Source organism: Phaenicophaeus curvirostris, chromosome 3 (assembly GCF_032191515.1).
Source record: "Phaenicophaeus curvirostris isolate KB17595 chromosome 3, BPBGC_Pcur_1.0, whole genome shotgun sequence".
NCBI lineage: Eukaryota > Metazoa > Chordata > Aves > Cuculiformes > Cuculidae > Phaenicophaeus > Phaenicophaeus curvirostris.
In genome coordinates this window covers 88,833,805-88,849,998 of record NC_091394.1, presented here as the reverse complement: position 1 = coordinate 88,849,998, position 16,194 = coordinate 88,833,805, and the positions used below count along the sequence as shown (strand labels likewise).

At 39.2% G+C, this 16,194-nt stretch overlaps 1 long non-coding RNA gene across 1 annotated transcript; it reads left to right on the top strand.

The window, feature by feature from the left end:
* Window positions 1–5,239: 5,239 nt before the first annotated feature.
* On the top strand, window positions 5,240–15,901 carry LOC138719400 (uncharacterized). Its single transcript, XR_011337212.1, has 3 exons — window positions 5,240–5,386; window positions 14,588–14,748; window positions 15,768–15,901. It is a non-coding gene; the product is annotated as an uncharacterized lncRNA (long non-coding RNA).
* The last annotated feature ends 293 nt before the right edge of the window (window positions 15,902–16,194 follow it).

Sequence of the window (16,194 nt, the reverse complement as noted above, 5' to 3'; positions counted from 1 at the left end):
AGCCATCCTCCATCATTCCTCTGCTGATTTTTTCCAGAGGATGTTTTCTTGTATTTTAGAAATACATTACCTAGCAATGCATATATTGGTATAGGAGCATGAAGTTATGCAGAAAATTGATTTTAGAGGATGTTGACAATCCAACAGATGATGATGATGATGACGATTATTATTATTAAATGGTGTTCAATCCAAACCAGAATATTTTGCCTGGCCTAATCCTGACACTACTGTCTTCTCTTACTTTGAATTTACTCTTCCCCCAGTTTTACAATATACAGAGCACAAATTCCTGTTGAAAAGTAGTTATTGAAATGGCCATCAATAGACTTAAATCCACAATTATACCATCCTTTGATGGTATGGATGACTCTGCTCATCAGACCTTCTCTGATCCTTTCCCACATGATAAAAATAAAAAAATGGGGTCAGTGTCCTGAAAAGTGATAAGCTAGTTCTTCATCTGTTTCTTCATAATCAGATATGAGAACAAGCAAAGAAGTCTAGCACTCTCTGAAGAGTCAAAAACATTATCCGGTATGCGAATAGCCAATCTCACACACCAAGTTGAGACATTGATTTTAGTACAGAGCTGTGCAAATCTGGGTACTCTGTGGCTTTCCACAAATCAAACACACCTGACAGGAGCCTCTGTGGTCAATTTATTACAGAAGTTACAAAGTGAATATATGTCAATTGCTTCCTTCTACAAAGGATTGGTTAGTGTACACCATACATGTTTTCTACTGCACATATTCAGTAAATCAGGAACTGCTCTAAGGATACTTTTCCCTTATGTTTCTCTGCCGAACTGTCAATCTTGATGACAAGGTCTGATTTAATACTTCTAAAAATAAAGAGATTTTGAATAGCCTGAATGTAAAGTTTATCCCAGGCAAACTTACAAACTGAGGTCTTGGCAAGCTGTGGAAGAGGAACATCTAAATGATCCCACCATTGAAGTCTAGGAGTTGGCAGATGGATCAGCAACATGACTACTAGCAGACATGCCAAGGTCTAAAAAAAGAGGCACAAAGGTTAAAACAAGTGGCACCCCTGACATGACCATTTAAAATGCAGAGGGATTGCACTGTCCTTCCCTCTTTTGTTGCTATCATCTCACTTATTTTGCTAATGTCAGGGTACTTCTCCAAGCATGTGGGCTCTCTGGTTGCTGGGAAAGAGTCTCCAGACCATTTTTTAATAATCTAAGGAGCTGGAATAACAAAAATTTTATCCTTAATGGAGTGAACATTAAGGTAATGAGCACACGATGAAGTAGCATGGAAGAGTAAGATTTCTATTATGGTTTGGCTCTCTAGCTAGAATGATGTGGTGAACTTGATATGATTTGCAATGCACACTCAGTAAGCAGTGCTGAGACACTCTTGACTATGTACTGTTTTAGTGCCATGGTTTTACTACTTTATAGTGCAGTACAAAATTCCTAACTGCTACCTTGAAGGAAGCATGCCTATTCTAAACACTACTTATGAAGATATTTAAACATGAGCATATGACAACGTTTTTACGAATCGAAGCAATAATTCACTTCATTTCTGAGCCAAGAAATTTTGTTCATTTTTATTAGGTATTGAATGTTTCTGTAACAAGAGATATCTGTCTTTTGTTAATGAGTATTGATATTTCTATGACTGCTTCATTATAACCTGATCACATTCCCCTACTACCTGGTTTGCTCTTGATCATTGCATGAGGTCTTCTAGTCTCTGAAAGTTCAAGATGGAAAGTTTTTCGGACTAGATGGTTCATCAACATGCAACTGTAATGTATTCCTTATTACTACTGAAAATTTTAGTTAGAACTAATGAGGGGCAAATTAGTTACTAAAATAGCCAATGAAACAAAATCAATTCTGTCTTATAATGCCATGTCTATTCCTTGTCTGTCTCAGTAGCCAAGCCACAAAGGTTTTTGGCTGATAATAAAATTTAAAAAGAAGCAGTGATTTTCTGGACTTCTATAAGACTGATCTGCAGATCACTAAGTTAGTGGAAAGATTCCAGCCGACTTATACACACCGTGCAGGAGGCTTTCTATCTTTTTTGTTACCAGCTGTGCAGGAATCTCTGACAAACACCACTTTTTTTCCTTTAAAGCTCTCCTCCTGACAGCAATTTTGTGAGAAAGTTTCAAATGTGTAAAAGAATAATTTTAAAGATAGCTTGATCTTACCTGTGTGCATTGCTGTGGAATAAATATCTTGGATTTTCAATACATGTCACATGAACTCTACAAAGACAGATTATGCCAGAGTAGCTCTTTATTTTTGAATGAGAAAATAATTTTACACAGAGAAACTGTGGTAGATTAAATATATTTGGATTTCAACAGTATATGTTATCACGTGGGAATCAACAGATTAAACTGGAAAGGATATCAATTAATAAACGAGACATAAATCCAGTAAGGAGTTGGTTAAAAAGGGTAAACCCGTGGGCTGATAAAAACAAGAGACAAGTTCCTCTAGAAATGGTTTTAAAATGCACTTTACTTAATATTGTTCTGAGAAATTATGGCCAAAATGTAGTTATAAGAGATTAATAAAATTAGACATGAAGTTGGGAAACATCAACAACTCAGAGGAGAATGGGAAATTTTTGGATATGGAAGAAAAATATGGAGACTTTAAGAAACACAATGGACTGTTTGATTGCAATGTGGGAAATGACCGAGACAAAAACTAATCTGGCCTTGAATAGTCATAGGTTAGGAACAATCGGGTGACGTTCTTGAACAGCTTTCCAGAATAAGTATGCAATAATTGAAGTACATGGAGGATGGAGTTTGTTCAATTTATGAAGGGGATTATATGAGTTCTTACTGCCTGCAGTAACAGGGAACTGGAACAGTGTTGCAGAACCTCATGAAGTTTGTTATTTCTTGGTTCTTTCTCCTTTTATTCTGCAAAATTTCCTGTGCAATTTTTCTTTGGCCTGTACAACAGCTCAATACTTCCCTAAAAACCTGAGGAACACTTGCAAGACTGTGAAAAGTGTAGAAAAGTATTGCAGAAAATCTCTATTAAAACATACAGATTAATTTTCCTCATTTTCTGGGCTTGCTTGATTTGAAACACTGGAGTGGTATTCTGGGGCTGTTTCCATTGCAACACATGAGGTGATTACATTTGAATTTATGTCCTGGAGAAGTCCCAACAAAGGCACTCTAATGGAAAGTTCTGCAATCACAATACCACTGAGACTTTATTAACAAGCACCATTACGTCACTGCTAACTTAAAGGACAGTTCATCCTTTTTTTTGTAGACAGCTGTGGGGCTAAGCAGACTGAATACAAACAAACCTGGCCTGCTGACTGCTTTTCAGAATCCATAGACGTGTGGGTGGAGAGGGTGGGCAATCTCACTCTATCTTAAAGCACCAGATATGTTAACACCTGTGTATAAGTAGTTCAAACTGTGGGAGCCACTCACAGGAAGTGTTTGCACTGAAAAAGAAAGAAACAAGAAGGAAACAATCAAAGTGTCTGTGTAATTGGTTCTGTTTATTACCTTCTAACAGAAACGCACGTATTTTGAATGTATAATTAGGAAATAGAGCTAAACCAATTTCAAAACTTCCGATTCTAATTTTAGGATTCACAGATTTCCCTTCTTTCCCTCACTCCAATCTTAATATTTTGGTGTATTTAAAAGGTTTGGGTTTTTAGAAAACAAACAAACAAACAAACTTTCTTGCCTACGCCTATACCTATTTAGATTTGCTAGGACAACAGGATTATTTTCTCACCGGTTCCTTGAGAGTAAACTTGTATCTGAAGAGACTGTAACTGGCACATGAATGTTTGCCCAAGTTCAGAGAATGATATACATGGGAACTATGTCCCTGTTTTTCAGTGAGCATTAACAGTGAAATCCGATGACCTCAGTGCTAATAACAACAGGTTTAACTATTTCATTCATGAGCAGATTGTGCAAAGTAAAAAGCTCTGTAATTATTAGTATTATATGTTGGGACTGATAACTGTGCTCTAGCAAGGAAGAAGTAAGCCTAGTTGGGCATCTGAGGCTATCCAGTGAAACGATGGGCTTTCCTGAGCTGATACAGGAGGACCACCCTGGAAGAATACAGATGGAATTGTTTCATCATACATGGAGCATCTGCACAAACTGCAGCATACGACACTTAGTTTCATTTGCTTAGGGTGAGACAGGCTGGTTTTCTGGAGACTTGCCTACAAACCACAGATATTATGCCTGAAAAATTACCATGCCAGTTTTAACTCTCTAAGAGTTGGCATAGAATAGGAGGAAGAACCAGCACACAATTTGAACCCAGATGAAGAAAACAAGCGTAATACCATGTTTGGATTGACTGATTTCTTGGATACATTTTGGTAGAACTGAATTTTCAAGAGCAGATGTATAAAGGTCTGACATTTAAGTGTTATGAGCAGAGCATGCTGTCTCTGATTGCACAGGTGATTGTATGACAGTCACTGGAATGAGTAGGATATTAAGATGCAGGGTACTATCTCTGCTGGAGGAAGAAGAGATTAAGCAGACAATAAGTAAGATCCGAGAGGATCTTATACCATATATACCATAAAAATTAATATTCTCCCTTCTATTTGTTTAAATCCAGCCTTCTGCAGAAGACATGAGGCCTTTCTCAAGGTCTTTTTGCATCAAATAATAAAAAATATCAACAATAGTAAATTATCTCAAGAGTAGAAAAGATTCCAAGAAGTGTGACAAAGTGTTAGAACTTTTGGGAAAAAAAGAGAATAATTTTAGCAGTCATTTTTGGGGTCTGGACAGAGATTTTTAAACATTGAGATGTGCTATATTTAAATATTCTTAGGATATCTTCCAGTCTTCATGTCTGAATTAGGTTCTTTATTTGGCCATATATCTAAATCCAATATAATTACAACATTTCTAAGAATTATAATTTACTTCATATTAAGAAATAAAGTGGAATCAAAGTGTTTTCTAGTTTGAGAGTACAGACTGAACTGACAGTTGTCTGGACTTTTGCCTAAAACTAGATAAAAAGTGGATTCTGCTTGGAAGTCCAATAGTGCCAAGTGCTGTATGTCTGGAACTATTACAAGAGAAAAACATCTGGAATTTCATCTTCAAGGGAAACAAAGCATTGGAAGCTGCTCTCGGTTGTTCAAAATCACATAGCCTCTCAGAGTAAAGCCAGAGGAAGAGAACACAACCCTTCCAAGCATATTTGGCTTACCGAAATTTGCCTGTCATTACACGCATTTTGCCTTCCCTCTTACAGATGAAGCAGTCACCTAGTCAGCCAAATGTCTTCCTCAGAAAGAAACAATGACTGAAGCCAGAAGAAATTCAGAGATTGGCCCAAAATAATTTCAAACAATAAAGAGATGTAAGTAAATTTAGGTTTAAAATATAACAGTAGCTAGAGATCTGATTTATTGCTTGAAGATCAAGATACTGCTCTCTTTCTAAGCATAAACACTAGTCATTTTTCAGCAATTACATTTATTTGGCTTCTCATTTAAACTGCTACATCTGTAAGGTATCATGCACAGTAAATCTCTTTTTCTGTTGCCCTTCTCTGATCTCTGTACAGCTGTCTGTGTGCTGCAAGAGTGTTCTTTGGGCAAGGACCAGTCTAACATACTGTGGATGCTCTCGCAAGAAATAAATAGAGCAGGCTTGTACGATAACCTTTAAAGAGTTTCCTGTCTCCACAGAGGTTATTTTCTTAAAGCTGTCTAAAAAGACTATGTACTCAGCTCAGAATGCAGTTATTGGAATTTCTGTCTTTAAAATTTTATGGATTTGAGCATTTCAGGTGGATTATTTTGTCTTCCAATATAAACTGTTTTTCAATGTGACAATATTTGTCTAAAATTATCTCACTCTTGTTGTGTCATGAACGGGTTTTCTAATACTCATAACATTGTTTGAACACTTTGCAAGCAACATCTGTGAGGCATCTCTGTACTGGTTTTTTAATATCTTAAATTAAAAAACCTGTGGAAGGTGCTATATGGTAGGTGATATAGATGTGAATGTCACTGTTCGCTTATACTCTATTTCATGGACTTTGTTTCACACCCAGTTGGAAAGTCTAGAATGCAGGTCAGAGACTCAGAAACAGTTTTATCCACTTAACCTTTCACACCAAATCCAAAAGCTTACATATTTGCAGGAAACTGGAAAAAAAAAGGTGGTTGTTTAATCAATAAATAACAAATCACAAAGTATTTTATTTTATTTGCAATGAAATAACTAGCCTTATTCTGTCCTGCAGGGAGACCAGACTATCAAATTAACTGTTCTCTTATTTTTCTTCCTTTCTTCCTTTCTTCTTTTCTTCCTTTTTTAACTTTTGTCCTTGATAACAATTACTCCAATTCCATTTAAGGGAATTTGACGTACAAAAGTAGAATTTAAATAGTTACTGTGCAATTTAGTTGCTGGAGGGATCTAAATGGTCAATTCCCATTGACACTGTAGAGCCTCTTACAGTTAGTGGAGAACAGAAATCCCATGGCTTTTATTACAGGAATATTTCTGCATCAAATTGGAAAATTTGATGGAAATTTAAAAATCATCACATTTTTATTAATATCTTCAAGTTGTCAAAAAGCTAGAGAAGCTATAAAGTTCAAAAATACAAGTGTTTTTTTAATTATTATTATTATTTTATTTTTATTTTAATGGAAATCTATTATATAGAACAACTTATTAGAACTACAGTGTCCTTGAAAGTCAAGAAATTCTCACTTTGTTAGATTAAATAGCTTTGAAAGTCTCACCTGTAAGACTGCCTTAGCAGATGGTGAGGGAATAGCAGTCTACTGCATACATGCAATTTTTTTCTAATGTTCAATAAGAAATGGACAAGTACATTGTTGTAATGTGATCACATTTAGTATAGATGGGACTTAAATTTTAAGTTTGTTTTAGGGATCAACTATCACAAGTTTTGGAAAAAAAAATATGGTTTTTTGAGCCTCTAGTAGTTTTGGCTACACCTACTCACTGTGTCAATGTGTTTTAACGTCTGATGCCACAGAGAGAGACATTCTGGGTCAAAAACAGGCTTTCAAAACTGAATAAAGCAAGTTATTACCTTTCGTGAAAACCACCACCCTGCTCAGATCCCACAGCTGAACAGGTCACATACACTGTATAGCGTTTTTGAGTCGAAGACCTACTTATTAAAATATATTATCTGGTCTACTTCAACTGAATAACTTAGTGACTGTTCCCATTGAGAGGCTGTGCAGTAACATTCAGAGCGGACAAGAGCCTCTAGCTGGAGAAAGGAGCTGAGGCAGATGGGAGGAGAGCAACTTCCCCAGCCAGGGCTGGATATGCACTGATAGATATAGCTCTTAGTAATTTACTAGCAGTTAGCTCTAGAAAGAAGCAAGACATATGCTGCTTATGCTAGATAACAGGTGATAGTGCTTTTCTGCACACAGGAATTGCTCAGGTATGTATTCAATGTGAAACATGGAGTTCAGTCCTAGCTCCAATCAAAACTTTTCCTTCCCTTCCCTTCCCTTCCCTTCCCTTCCCTTCCCTTCCCTTCCCTTCCCTTCCCTTCCCTTCCCTTCCCTTCCCTTCCCTTCCCTTCCCTTCCCTTCCCTTCCCTTCCCTTCCCTTCCCTTCCCTTCCCTTCCCTTCCCTTCCCTTCCCTTCCCTTCCCTTCCCTTCCCTTCCCTTCCCTTCCCTTCCCTTCCCTTCCCTTCCCTTCCCTTCCCTTCCCTTCCCTTCCCTTCCCTTCCCTTCCCTTCCCTTCCCTTCCCTTCCCTTCCCTTCCCTTCCCTTCCCTTCCCTTCCCTTCCCTTCCCTTCCCTTCCCTTCCCTTCCCTTCCCTTCCCTTCCCTCCCCTTCCCTCCCCTCCCCTCCCCTCCCCTTCCTCCCCTCCCCTCCCCTCCCCTCCCCTCCCCTCCCCTCCCCTCCCCTCCCCTCCCCTCCCCTCCCCTCCCCTCCCCTCCCCTCCCCTCCCCTCCCCTCCCCTCCCCTCCCCTCCCCTCCCCTCCCCTCCCCTCCCCTCCCCTCCCCTCCCCTCCCCTCCCCTCCCCTCCCCTCCCCTCCCCTTCCTCTTGTGCTTGAAAATCAGAGCCCTTCTTTTTCCTTGTGCTCTCCCTAAAGCATCACACTGGTGACCTGATTTTCACAGGAACAGCTCTCGAAGTCCACAGGAGGTACACAGCATGTCTGAAATATCAAGCTATAAATAGATGTGAATCTCTCTTTTTTTTCCTCAAGGAACTGAACTGCGAAGTCTCAGCAAACAGACAGAATGGTAGGGGTCTTTCTTCCCATATAAAGATTAGGGTCGTTATTCCCCAGTAGGAAATAGCATCATTTGTACAGGGTAAAGCTTTGAGAAGATCTGGATTTTATCATGTCCCCTTTCTCATTTAGGAAATGGATTGACGTTCTGTTTGTTTTGAAGATCTTAAGAATAAGGAATGTTTTCCTAGCACAAAGAAATTACTAGGCACACCATCATGTTCTTCTCACATCTCTTCTTAAATCTTTGTTTTCTCAAATCAAAACACTGCTATGTGCAAAGCAGCTATGGAAAAAAACATAATGACTGGGAGAAAATTCCTGTCTTAAATCCTCACCATATGCATAGCAAGAAGAAAGTGAAGTAATTTGTATGCAGAGTAAAGAGACTTTTGTTTCTTCCAAAGAGATCATTGCTAAGCAAGACATTGGTGTTTCTCCAAGACCTCTCAACTCCAGCAAGCTAGATCCCAAAACTTACTTACTTGAAATGGCAGCGTTCAGATACGTTTCAGATCAAACTAGCTGTACTTTACTTTCATCTAGTAAATTATTTGTAAATTGTGCAAGATATTAAAATGAACCATTACACAATTAATTTTAACAATTCCTCTGGAAATAAATCAGTGTAACTCAACTAATTGAAACAGGTTAAGGCAAAATAAAGGCATAAATTTGCCAATGCAAGAAAAAGGAGTAGAAAAGGAATCCAGACAAAAAGTCCCCTAGCAAGGAAGCTTCTGGGCTGACAGTGAAAGCATGTTCAGGCATTACACATAGCTGGACCACTAAATGCCTTTGCCTGCACCTGCTTTAGAGGTGCTGGAAACTAAGTTTGCTTGTTTTTCAAGAAAATAAGTTCAACTTTTGCTCTTCACTCTGTATTTTAGCTTATCTATAGAAAATACAAGGAAGGGTTAGATTGGGGAAATTCAGTTTGTTGATCAAGATGTAAGATCTGGTCAGGTAGAAGTGACTTTACATGATGATTCATCATAGTGAACCTTTTAAAGGACACTTTCTTCACCTTATTTGAAAAGCAATCGGGAAATTATGGGTTCTTGCGTAGAAGAAGAAATGAAGATTCAGAACCCACAGACCACATGGAGATGCTGATGCTTTTACAAAGTCAAATAAAACTAAACAACAGCTCTTATTTGATTGCCTGTTCAGCTGCTTCTTCTAGCCAAGGGCACTCTGAGTGACAGCGATGCAGGAATCCTGGTTACAAGGGGTTAAGATGTTACGTTTCAAGTCTGAATCATTTCTGACTAAAAGTAAGTCACGGACTTATCAGACAATGTCCTTATTTCTGTAAAGGGCAAAGAAGGTACATTTTACTTAATTATTTGTATTCTTCATATGACTAAAAACATGGGTATTATTGTTGCGTTTTTATTGCCACAGCATGTGGGGACATAAACTGTGAAGTAAGATCTTACTGCACTGCACATTGTGGAAACAGAACAGAACAGTCTCTGTCATCATTTAATGAAGATTGCTCTGAAATTATAGTCACAGAAGTGTTTCAATTGTTTCAGTTACTAAAGTGAAGGGATTTGCTATTGATTTCCTTAGAATATTTTCACAATCCAATAAAGCATACCAGTGAGTAAGCACTGCCTTACCTGTTGAAGGCTTTTTTAAGTACATTAATAACAAGAGGTGGTCCAAGAAAAACAATGTAGTGATATTTGTTGGAGATAGTCACCTGGAAAATGATATGAAGAAAAAGTGAAAGCATTTAATGCGGTTATTTTGCCTCAGTCATTATTAATAAAGGTAGACCTTGCACTTCCCAGTCCTGAGTTGTAGGACCACAAGGGCAGGAGCAGTAACTGCATTTGTGGACGCTGAAATTGTAAGGGAGCAGCTGTATCCTAAGTCTATGGGACCTCATGGGATTCATCCCAGACTACTAAAGGAGTTAGGAGATGCTATGGCAGGATCATCTTGATCAACATCCAGCGGTGGCTAAACAAAAACCCAAAGAGCCTGGGAGTCCAGGGAGGTACCTGCTGACTGGAAGCTAGCCAGCATACTTCCAGTTCACAAGAAGACCTATAAAAATACAGTCCTGTCAGTCTAACCTCAGGACCTGGAAAAAATATGGAGCATAATATACTGGATACTATTGACAGACATTTAAAGAATAAAGCACAATCATATGGGTTCAAAAAGGGAAAGTCCTGTTTAATTTACTTAACCTAGTTCCACATAGGTCACCCACCTAGTGGATGAAGGGAAGATGGTGGATGTAGTTTTCCTGGGTTTTACTAAGACTTTTGATACTTTCCTTCACAGCATCCTTCTGGACAAAGTTTTCCCACTGTGATATGAACAGGTTCACGGTGTGCTAGATGAAGATCCACCTGAACGGTGGGGCTCAGAGGATTGTAGTGAATGGGGCTACATCTGGCTGGCGACCCGTTACAGGCAGTGTTCCTTAGCACTCAGTTCGGGGCCCAGTTCTGTTTAATAATTTTATCAATGATCTGGATGCAGGAGATGAATGCCCAGTTATCAAGTTTGCTGATGATACCAAACTGGGAAGTGTCCTTCCTTGCAGACAGATCTCGATAGATTGGAGCACTGGGCAACAATTAATAGGATGAAATTTAACAAGACCATTACTGAATTGTGCACCTGGGATGAAGGAACACTGGGTGCAAATATAGATTGTGGAAGCAGCCCTGCAGAAATGGATTTGGCGGTGCTGGTTGACAGAATGCTCAATATGGTCAGTAACAGACTCTGGCAACCAAGAAGGCAAACCACATCCTGGGGTGCATCAAATACAGCATAATCAGATAGTCAAAAGAGGAAATCATCCTGCTGTATACAGCTGAATACAGGGGCACAATTGCTTCCCTGGTCCTGCTGGCCATGCTGTTTCTGATACAGGCCAAGATGCTATTGGCCTTCTTGGCCACCTGGGCACACTGCTGACTTGTATTCAGCTGTCTGTAAACCAACACCCCCAGGTCCTTCTCTGCTCAGCAGCTTTCTAGCCACTCTTCCCCAAGCCCATTGGGCTGCAGGGGGTGGTTTTGAAACCAAGTGCATGACTCAGAACATTGCCTCATTGAACCTCATCCTGTTGATCCAACCTGTCCAGATCCCTCTGTAGAACCTCTGTACCCTCAAGTAGATTGACACTTCCTCGCAGCTTAGTGTCACCTGCAAAGTTACTAAGAGTACATACAATCCCTTCATCCAGATCATTGATAGAGATATTGAACAGAACTGGACCCAGCACTGAGCCCTGGGAAACACCACTTGTGACTGTCCTCCATCTGGATTGAACTCACCTTCCCTTCCCTTCCCTTCCCTTCCCTTCCCTTCCCTTCCCTTCCCTTCCCTTCCCTTCCCTTCCCTTCCCTTCCCTTCCCTTCCCTTCCCTTCCCTTCCCTTCCCTTCCCTTCCCTTCCCTTCCCTTCCCTTCCCTTCCCTTCCCTTCCCTTCCCTTCCCTTCCCTTCCCTTCCCTTCCCTTCCCTTCCCTTCCCTTCCCTTCCCTTCCCTTCCCTTCCCTTCCCTTCCCTTCCCTTCCCTTCCCTTCCCTTCCCTTCCCTTCCCTTCCCTTCCCTTCCCTTCCCTTCCCTTCCCTTCCCCTGTCTCATTTTGCCTTTGAATTCTTCCATCCTGTAATTCTTTCTCACCATTGCAAGGAGTTAACCCTTGCTCTACGGGACTAAGAATTTTGGGTAACTGTTCAGGGCATAAATATATCCTTTTCATCTCACAGTTCTTGTCTTTTATCAAGTGAGTGTTGGATGTATAAACTCTCAGGTACCAGAGTACCGTGCTTGCCTCATCTCACCTGAACCCAACCACTGTTTCCTTCCCCTTTCTCCCAAATTGTAATTTGCTTCTACTTTTGTCCTTTCATTCCTGACTAATCAGTCTCAACAAGCGATGTAGAATATACTTCTTCCTCTGATTATCGTAAATATATAACAGCTTGGTGGTGAAGACCAGCTCAGGAATCTAAAGTTATATGTCCAAATACCTGCATACAAAAGAGGACCTATAGCTAAGGTCTTCTATTTCTAGCAGCAGTTGCTAAGCTACCATGAAAAAAATGGGCACTGGTGTTACATCCCCGTTTATATAGTGGGAATGCTGCCATGAAGGGTACTTAACCTCTAAAGAGGTCTGCAGTGACTGCATCCAAGGCAGCTGTAGGTAGAGTAATGATTCCTCAGTCATATCTCTGCTTTCCTGAAAGGGACCGCAATGGAGACATTTTCCTTGCCATTTGCTGATGGTACCTCTGAGCAGCCTCTCATCTACACTTCTAGGTGGTCAGCTTTGTCTTCCAGAGGCAATTATCTCTCTCCACTGACTGTCTAAAGAGCATAAGCATCTGGTTGACATGCTCTGGATGTCTGAGTAACCATATTGATGTTTTAGGTGCTCTGGTTCTTCACTTCAAAACAAGAAGTGGACGTGCCGTTCTCAGTGCTTTTCCAAAGTGTTTCAGTACAGTGTTCTTCGTACAGCACTGGGGTGCACTTATACACCTTTCTGCACAGCTGTGCTGTCTAACATGGAATAACAAACAGTCATTAGCAGAATGAAGTCTGAAATCCCTCTTTAAGTTAGATAGTTATAGAGGAATTCAGTTAAAGGGGTTTTTTTATCCTTGCAGGTATTCTGTGAGGAAAGTAAAAAGATGATTAGATGAAAAATAACTCCAATGTGTTTTGTGTGTAACCTGAACTAAAAGAAGAATAAAGGAAGAAAACAGAGGCATTAGTACTGATAACAGGGAAAAAATCCTGTATACAGAGGGCAGGTACAATAAAAGTGAAAACCAGTGCTAATCTATTTCATTGATCTAAACCCTTTCTCTTGGAAGTGGCAGTATGAGGAACCCTATTATGTAAAAACACATGAATACATAATTTTTAACATACTAAAACCAATTCTCAAATAATCTATAAAGAAAATCAGTTCATATGATAAATATTGTGACAATGTGCTTTTTAAAAAACTTACTAAACAGTTATTGCACTTGGTGATTCAATTCTTTTCTTGCTCACAAATACCCACACAGTATAATGCATTGTGCATGAAATATATTTCTCTTCCAGCAACTCAGCATAAACTTCTGTATCATACGCTTCATGATAAATTTTCTTAGTGTTACAGCTGAGTGAATACCTGGGGGCTTGGGATTTTTTGTTTGGGAAAAATTTCTGATGATTTTTTTTGCATTACCATGGAAAAAAATAATAATGAATGATTTTATAAATCAAACTATTTCAATTCACACTAAATTAATTCAATATAGAGCATCTTGTTTCAACTTACTCTGAAAATTATTACTATAAGTAAATCTATTATTATCAAACTTTGCCTTAAATCAAGGAAGCAAAACACTGTAATTCTGAAAATTAAGTGGTTTATTTTCAATTCAAAGATTTTAGTTTGGAGTTTTTGAAAGGTGTTCACTAAAAGATATTCACACTTCTCCAGTGTTTCAATAGTCCAGTGCTCTGTTTTTAATGGCAAAAAATTACCACTTTATTTTAATCAATATTTATTTTGTTAAACTGCAATGCTATACTCCCACACTCCAACTGGAGGTAGAATGAAGGGAAGATGATATTAAAGAGAAAAATACAGATAGACATATGTATTTGACTGACTATTTCATATTGCCAATTATGCTATTGCTCATCATCATGTCATTATCCCAAATCACGTACCAGTGATCTTCAAGTTCACACTAAGTATATTCTGGCAGTCATAAAGCTGATATGTAGTGAAGAGCAGTATTGTATTCAATTATACATCAATATTTTGCAAGCACTACTGCAAGCAAGAATGTTCAATGTCAGTCAAAACTGGAAATAATATTCACCTGAAGTCCATTGAAGACTGAAAACAAAACTCAGCTTCTATTTTTCTCAGAAAACCAATGCATGTGATCTATCTGGACTTCTCTAAAGCCTTTGACACAGTCTCCCCCAACATCCTTCTCTCTAATTTGGAGAGATATGGATTTGATGGATGGACTGTTTGGTGGATAAGGAATTGGTTGGAAGTTTTCAGTCAGGGAGTAGTGGTCAACGGCTCAATGTCCAGATGGACAACTAGACAGCAAGATCAAGTGCACCCTCAGCAAGTTTGCAGACGACACCAACCTGAGTGGTGTAGTTGTCACACCAGAAGGATGGGATGTCATCCAGAGGGACTTGGATAAGGTGGAGAAGTGGGCCTGTGTGAACGTCATGAGTTTGTACAAGGCCAAGTGCAAGGTCCTACACCTGGGTCGGGGCAATCCATGTTTTCAAACAGGATGGAGGATGACATGATTGAGACCAGCCCCGTGGAGAAGGACTTGGTGGTGCTTATTGATGAGAAGCTTGACATGAGTCTGCAATGCACTCTTGCAACACAGAAGGACAACTATATCCCTGGGCTGCATCAAAAGAAGCATTGCCAGCAGGTCAATGGAGGTGAGTCTCGTCCTCTACTCCGCTCTCATGGGACCCCACATGAATTATGAATTCTTCATAATGAGGATGGTGAGACACTGGAACATGTTGTCCAGGGAAGTTGTGGATGTCCCCTTCCTAGAAGTGCTCGAGGCCAATTTGGATGGGACCTTGAGCAGCCTGTGGGAGATGTCCCTGTCCGTGGCAGGGGAGTTGGATCTAGATGATATTTAAGGTCCCTTCCAACCAAACCATTCTATGATTGTTTAAACAAGAATACCCACACTTAAATTATGGCCAGTTTTGCATTTTATAGACAGATTGGTTTTAAAAAAATCAGTCAACTACTCTGATCAAATTGTGAACTCAGAATTGTTTCATGAGTCTTTGCTTGACCAATACATGAGAGTAAAAGTGGAGAACATTTAAAAAAGAATGAAACTTCCTATCTGTCTAGGAAATTACCATACAAAATAAATCTAAAATTAGAAGATTTTCTATAAATTTGGCTCTCAGATTATTATCCCGCTGATTGAAAGGTGAGTTGCAAATTAAACAAATTTTGGTTTTCCTCTCTGGTTTAAACTTCCAGACTTCTCTTTTTCTTGTTTGGTTGGAATTAGGCCATTAGAAGGTCTGAACCTGTACATCTACTATACTGACCATCAAGATGACTCTGAGGAACTCTGTATGCAGGTAATCTGTATCCAAGGGCTGCTGCACATTCCTTTTGAATAAGAGTAAACAACTGAAAATTGGAGAGTTATTTCAGTTTCTCCAGATCAAAGGGGAGAAAACTGCAGTCCATACAACCTAAGGCAATCTTCCTGTGTATGGAAGGGTGGACCTGAACACCCAAGCCACAAAGTACAATTTTTCAGCTATGGGATATTTTAAATGCATTCTACTTAACAATCAGATGGATCTTTAGCAACTCAGATGTCAATTGTATTAGTAAGGCAGGAAAGAAATAAGGATAATGCCTCTCATTTTTCAGGGACATCGATAAGCTTTTGTCATTATCTCTTGTCTTCCTGCAGAGGGAACAGATGCAGATACAGTACTACAGAAGCAATTTGTGCTGTAGTGAAAGAAAACGATGACAGAGACCAGTTTGAGAAAGAACATAGAAAACTATTTAGACAATGAATGCAATTCCAACCAAGAATTTCCATGCAGAGAAATCCTGGGTCCAAAGAAGTCTTTGTAAGGTCACCGTAAGAGAAATTTATACTGAGCGATTTCAGAAAAAAACATAGTGGACACTTTTGCATAGGACAGGTCCTGGACTAATGGAATATCTTAACAAGCAAGCAATGATTTCTTCTTAACTCAAAGTTTTCAGACAAAGCAGGCTTACTTTCTGAAATACTTTCTTATATCAAGAAAGATGTAAAGGAAATTAAATACTACAAATAAAACAGATTACTAGATCAGTCCGTCTGATTACTGATTACTAGGTCCCAT